Source organism: Crocodylus porosus, unplaced genomic scaffold (assembly GCF_001723895.1).
Source record: "Crocodylus porosus isolate Cpor-Errol unplaced genomic scaffold, CroPor_comp1, whole genome shotgun sequence".
NCBI classification, from domain to species: domain Eukaryota; kingdom Metazoa; phylum Chordata; order Crocodylia; family Crocodylidae; genus Crocodylus; species Crocodylus porosus.
In genome coordinates, this window is record NW_017728925.1 from 14,669,558 (window position 1) to 14,676,661 (window position 7,104).

Below are 7,104 nucleotides of genomic sequence, written 5' to 3' on the forward strand. Positions count from 1 at the left end.
GACATGACTCAAGGCTAAAGGCAAAATCAAGGATAGATCTCCACTTGCATCCCTTATTGTTACATGATATGTGGCACGTGTGAGTATTATTTGTGTGGCACATGTCTGAGTGCGGTTTGGTGGGGCAGCTGCATTATGCAGCACATCTGAGGCACTAGACGGCAGGCAGTGTCTTCTTCTTGCACCATGGCAGTGGGGTGGGTTGGCTTGGAAATGTAATCCAGGCCAGGAATACAGCCTTGAGATCACACAGCAGGATGGAGAAGATGTAGCAGCTGCACTGGTAGCAGGGAAAACTTTTTGATCAAATGCCAAATGTTTTCCAGCCCCAGAAAATCAAGTTTAGACCAGGAGCCATCCTATCCGGAGCAAAAAGCTATCTCACGCTCCTATAGTGCCCAGCCTTTCTTTTACAGGTGCTCATGAATTTGTCTTCACAGTATGACAGTCCCTAGTATTGGACAGCTCCAGAATTGCACTTTTAATTTATAAAATTGCATTTTCCTCCAAATGTCTTATGTTCTGAAGGTACTTTTCATGCAGTTCCTTGCCTTTCCAGTAGATATGCCTGTACCGTACTAAAACCAGGCGCACGCTCTTTGTCACCCTGATGACTTGTGGTTTTGTACCTTTTGGTTCTGGCTTTGCCTCAACTAGCAACTGAGCAAAATGACCCCTTCTCAGTGCCTTTGGTCACTGAGGGTCAGCATTTGCAGAAGTGGCTACTGGTTTGAGGTATCCATCTTGATATGGGCAGCCTCACTTTCAGAAGGTCCTAGACACGGTGACACCTGCCAAATCCAGATTGCTCGCTGGGTGAAAATCAGGCCTATCGTTTCTGATGAGAGTATTCTAAAACAGAGGCTCCCCAAATGGCCAGCATGTAAGTATTGGAGGTGTTGGTTGTAGCTGGGTTGGTTTAAGGACATAGGCACACAAGGTTCACTGGGTAAATGTGATATCTTTTATTAGACCAGCTAAACAGTTGGAAAAATTGGGCTTTGCAAGCTTCTGGGTACAGCCATCCTTCTTCAGCCAGGCGGCTCTGCGTCAGACGGAAGAAAGGGTGTCTGTGCCCGAAAGCTTGCAATGCGCAATTGCAAAGCACATGCCTGCCAGATGGAAGTACCCATCTGCGTCAGACAGAAGAGGGGTATCTGTACCCAAAAGCTTGCAAAGCACAATTTTTCCAACTTGTTTAGTTGGCCTAATAAAAGCTAACACATTTACCCAGAGAACCTTGCTTGCCAACCTACAAATATGCTCTCTTCCTTCCCTCCCCATTTTTGCTTCTGCATTGCAAGCTCATATTACTCCACCCCAGGGGGAAAAAAAATCAAGGAGCAAGGAAGTTAACACAAGTGCAGTTGCTTTTCTGAAGCAAACTCTAATTTCTTTAGCCTGCCTAAGGCTACCAGAAGTGTCTGTAGAGTTAATTTTGCCCTGACACCTAGTGGACAGCTTAGTATGCTGCACTCAGTTTTTTTATTTTGCCGAATGCCCGAAATGAGATCACCGCAACCAAACCTATCCTCGCAGCCAGCTGAGCGCTGGAGGGTTCAGACTAGTCCCTCGGAAGGGATCTGCTTTCAGATGCTGGAGTAAGTGAATTGCTCCTTTTGCCAGATGGAAGGTATCGGGGAGGAAAAAATGGCGAGTCTCGTTAGAAAACATTTCTTTTGTTCTTTTCCACTTAACGAACTGTGAGTGACATTTTAATTTTAAGCTGTTAGGGACTTTCCCCGAGTGAATTGGAAGGAAAAAAACAACAGTAGTCCCCAAACGAATCCGGTTGTTTCTCTAAGTTGGCTTGACCTTAAGCAATAAGGGTATTGGCACTGGGAAAAAGAAAAGCTGGGAGCCCTTGATCCTGAACCCTAAGAAAACTGCCTTTTAACAGAGGAGAGACTATAGAGCCTGTGTCGCATGTATTGCTGCTCAGGTGGATAGTCCCTGTAACTTGCAGTCACTGAGGCATGCCTGACATAGCCGTGTGCTCTTGAGGCATCCTGGCAGTGATGGCACCGACATCTGATGGGCCAACCCTTGTTGACTTGACTCAACTGAGCAGCACTATTGATTTCATCAGAGGAAAGGCAGGAATCAAACCAGGCCGCTATATGCCATGTCAGTGCAGTACAGGCGTTTGTCGTATAATGGGACAGATTTTCAAAATAGCTCCGAGTGCATTGACATTTCATCGAGTCGCAAGTACTTCTGGAAGGAGAAGGAGGCTCCCAGACAGCTTCAGCCAGCGTCCAGGATTAACCCATGGAAATACTTGCAGAGAGGCAGGCTGTATCCTCCCTGGCTTGGCAGGGAAGCAGGATTGCTACTCGTGCCAAGACAGAGGGACAGACTGTTACACCAGGGGCTGAAGAGAGCCAGACAGGGCAAGAGGAATATGTCTGCCCCAACCTCAGACTGTTTCATAGTTTCATAGTTTCTAGGGTCGGAAAGGACCTGCGCAGATCATCGAGACTGACCCCCTGCCATGGCAGGAAAGAGTACTGGGGTGGCAGGTGGTTCAGTTAGGGTTGGTAGCATTTGTTGAAAGTTGACCCCATCTGAACCTATTTGGGCATGCAAGGTGCTCCACCTTGGGAGAAAACACTCGCATCATACTTATAGGCTTGGCAGTGCTATACTCACTAGCACCATGACACAAAGAGACTTGGGGACCATGATGGACCACAAGATGAACATGGGCCACCAACGTGGTGCCGCAGCCAGCAAAGCAAACAAAACTCTGGCTTGCATCTACCGATGCATCTCGAGGAAGACCCAGGTTGTCATCCTCCTGCTCTACTCGGCCTTGGTGAGGCCACAGCTGGAGTACTGCATCCAGGTCTGGGCTCTGCGATTTAGAAAGATGCGGAGGAGCTTGAAAGAGTCCCAAGGAAAGCCACGCGCATGATTAGAGGACAAGAAAGCAGGCCTTATGAGGAGGGGCTGCGATCCATGGGACTCTTCAGCATGGAGAAGTGAAGGCTCAGGGGTGACTTGGTGGCAGCCTGAAGTACATCGGGGTGTTCATCAGGAACTGGGAGAATGCCCCAGGGCACCCCATGGGAGGACCGTTTTAGGCTGGGCATAAGGAAAAACTTTTCTACTGTCCGAGTCCCCATGGCCTGGAACAGACTCCCCCCAGAAGTGGTGCAAGCACCTACTCTGGGCACTTTCATGAAACATTTGGACGCTTATCTCGCTGGGATCCTATGACCCCAAATGACTTCCTGCCTCTTGGGGCAGGGGGCTGGACCTGATGATTTTGCAAGGTCCCTTCCAGCCCTAATGTCTATGAAATCTCCAGTCCAAACCTGGCGTAAGTTATGACTGTGCTCACCTGAGTACATTGAGTCCATTTCTCTGACCTTCAAACTCATCTCCTACTTCAGCCCAACTGTATGTAAGGGTCTCCGCTCATCAGTGCCTCAAGGACGTGGGGCTGCATCTCTCTGGCAAACTGAGAGCAGCAGGGGCCTAGATAGACCCGAGACAGCAGGGCCTTTTCAGCACATCTGTGCAGTGATATATCAACCAAACCGGTTTGAAGATCCCTCTCAAGCCAGAACCATACAGGTCATGATAGAGGCAGACAGTGTTTGCATGTGGAAGATGCCTGCCCTGCAGCTGGCCAAGAAAAGGGCTATTATGGGCAATGTCAATGACTCGCAACAGTTCGCCTAAAAATAAAACCCTCACTAACTATAGGCTCTGGCTGCATGTCATTGTTGTGGTCCCAGGCGTACCAATGATCCCTCTCAACCCCAAAGAACAAAAATACTAATTAGCAAAAACAAGTCTTGGAGTCTGTCGAGGGGAAAAAAACCCGAACCCCTATTCTAATTAATGCTTTGTTTTCCAGAGTTCGTGCTGAAAGTTAGAGAGGCAGATAGCAGTGACGGTGCATCACAGGAGAGCTGCACAAGTATCGAATGCTCTGGTTTCTTTTGGTGCCATTATCCAACGAATACCAAATACATTTATAAGGATGGGAGCACTTAGCAGGAAGCATTCCTCCAATCTGATTGTTTGGCCGTGAACACATTTTCCTGGCAGATACGAGGGTTTGATATCTGAGCGGGGCACTGGTGCAGAACAGCCTTCTCTGTCAGCTTAATAGAGCTGCTCAGTTGATTTCCCGGGGCGGGGGGAGACCTTTCCAGCTCCGCTCTGCTTGAGGGTAGTCTGTGCAAATACTTCCTCCCAGAAGTGAGAGGAGGAAAGAGCCATGGCCAGAGATCAGTGAACACCTGCCTTTAGATGCAATGTTGTCAAGTGATTTCACATTTGTATTTTTAATGGCCAGCTCAGGCTTGAGGTTATTTAGATTGAAAGCGGAGCTGGCAGTGCAGTGGGCCCATCCTTTCTTGCTCCAGTTTGTGGGCTGCTGCCAGTGGAGTCCGATCAGGATACAGCTGGTGAAAGCAGAATACAACGTGGTACCTGGACATGCTTAAAGGACCACAGGCGAGGACATTTTGACATGTGAAGTGACATGTCCGTGACACCCTAATGCTACAAAGCTAAAAGGATTTAGTCAGCATACCCAAACTGCCCCTCCACCTTGCTATAATATATGCCCTTCTACCTCAGAGGGTTTTAGTTTTCCAGGCTAGCTCCCTGCTATCTCTCAGGCACCGTTGGAAACTGTAGAGTTTGAGTGTATGCTGTTTATGGGGACGCAGAGAACTAGCTAACTGTGATTGTCTTCATGCCAAATCGTCATCTGTGTATTCAATCTGGCTAAACCGGGGAAAGTTGAAGATCGAGCACAGACAGGAAGGTCTGGCTAGATAATGCCAAAGGAAGGGGAGAGTAGAGTTGCTTTATTGTCTTTCCAAAGCCTTGCGCTGCCGTTGTATGCTAGCTAATGGACCCCGCCACTTAAATTGTGTTCAGTTAAAGTTTTGGCCATTAGGGCTCTGGTCTTGTGGGTTTTGGTTGTTTTGTGTTGAGTGCAGAATTAAGAAGCTAGGATGCCTTTTCTACAGGCACAGAGTGAAACTCACTCCTTTGCAAAGCCCAGCCCAAGGTCTATGCAAGGGGAGTGTGCAGGCTTCTTTGAACATCCCAGAAATTCAGCCCAGCATAAAAGATGCATCCCAGTCCTCCCCCTGGCACGTCTTCCCAGTTCTTGTCTGGCTGCAGGCCTCCAGACGCTAGCTGAGCCACCTCTGGAAGTGACTAAGCACATGTATAACCCAGAAGGCAAGAAATATCAGAATGCGATGAACACCCAGGAGAAAGAAATGACCAAATATTTTCACTGGCTCTGTTCTTCTTGGACCTGATGTCTTGCATGGATATAGCAAGTGCAGGCTGAGCCAAGACAATCTTTGCTGTCAGACAATCTGTTACAGCTAACTCGCGCAGCGGTCTTGTGTGCCAGTCTTTGCAACTCTCTTCTCCTGCACGGTGTTCAAAGTCCCTTCTGGACGCACTCGGTCCTCTGTTTTCCTTCTTGCAAGTTCTTGGAGCCACTTAGGAGAGCGACTCTTGCACGTCTCCCAATGCCCCTTGTGATGCTGCTGCTCTCTGCCGGGGTTGGGTGATTTCCACGTTCCCCCTAGACAACTCCCCGTCAAAACTGTTCTCTATCTCAGCTGCTGCTTGCAGTTCAAAGGGGAGAGGCACCGGTGTCCTTCCAAAGGAGCATTTGAGCAAGAGGGATTTGCAAATGCAAGGTGGGGGCTTGGCTGCCTTCCACTGAGACAGACTCGGAGCTTGAAGGCACCAGCAGACTGGGGGTTGCACTCTCCGGCTTCCTGCCAACCGGGAAATGAAGCAACCGCCAGGCTGCGGACCGTTGTTACCAACCTCCCAACCCCATGATGCACATGTGGAAAAATGCAGCCGCCCGGAGCTCAGCCAGTGACTTTCTGCTGCGGTTTTAAGGTAGCCTTCAATAGATTATTTGGGTGTCAGGACACTTTTGTGGCAGTGACACTCATTTAAACCCTGGGTTTTTAATTGAGACAATTCACCAGCTTATCCATTCCCAGGGGATCTGGCTGGCATTAGCCAAGCCCTGTGCTCCCATAACCTCTCCAGCAAGACCCCGCCTCATTTACCCTCCTGGTGCATTTATTATTTTTTGATGGAACAGCAAGAACATTTCTTGTGGTTGTGACATGATTGAGAATGAAAGGCCCGGCTGTACTGCATTGATCCACGCCTAGGAGAGCTCAGAAAGTCGATATGCAGCCACTTGGCGCAGCCGACTGCCTGGCCGGAGCCAGCGATTTAACTGAGAGCTGTGAAATTTAACCCTAGAGACACTGGTCCCGATTCCTCCATGAGCTGGTGCGGAGCCCCATGGGGTAACTGGAAAGGGTGCAGGGGTACTTGCATCCTTTGATGCTTGGACTAACGAGGTCATTTTGAGGTCTGCTGAAATGGAGACAGGCAGGCTTTTGCACCCATGAGTTTGGTAGTGGTTAAGGAATAGTCAGGTTATAGGATTCCTCCAGTGCCCAGTGCTCCTTCACCTGACTCCAGCTTGTAAAGCAGCTGGGAAAGGATACTGCACCAGCGGTACTTCCTTCTAAAAGCAGGAGCAATGCAATTTGCCAAGGAAACGGAGCATCCTTATTTCTGCTTTTCCCTTGTATAATTGCAAGCTTGTCACCCAGCCTGCTTTCTAGTGGCCATGCAAAGCCAGCAGGCAGGAGTTGCAGTGCCCCTGACATTTTAACTGTGTGCCCAGCAACAAAAGGCACAATTTACATCCAGGCACAGACGGCGCGCTCCACTTTTATAAATGTTCTGTCCAGAACAGAATGCCGTACAGCAGCCTGCAACATCTTGAGCACAGGGAAGTGCTGAAGTAACAGAAGCAGACAGCTAGATATATATTAAGTGCTCTCCCTGCCAATTAGGCTAGATCATCTTGAATACATCTCTTACTATTATTATTTATTATTATTATTGTTATTATTAGCATCCACTCCTCCAAAAATTCGTGCCCAGGGATATGCATCAAAGATCTGGGTAGCTCTCATGCATACATCATAGATTCATAGATTCATAGATGCTAGGGTCGGAAGGGACCTCTATAGATCATCGAGTCCGACCCCCTGCATAAGCAGGAAAGAGTGC

At 48.6% G+C, this 7,104-nt stretch overlaps 1 protein-coding gene across 1 annotated transcript in view; it reads left to right on the forward strand.

The window, feature by feature from the left end:
- Nucleotides 1-7,104, forward strand: part of LOC109314132 (collagen alpha-1(V) chain) — a 224,884-nt gene that overhangs the window by 118,379 nt on the left and 99,401 nt on the right. The gene's annotated exons all lie outside the window — the stretch shown is intronic.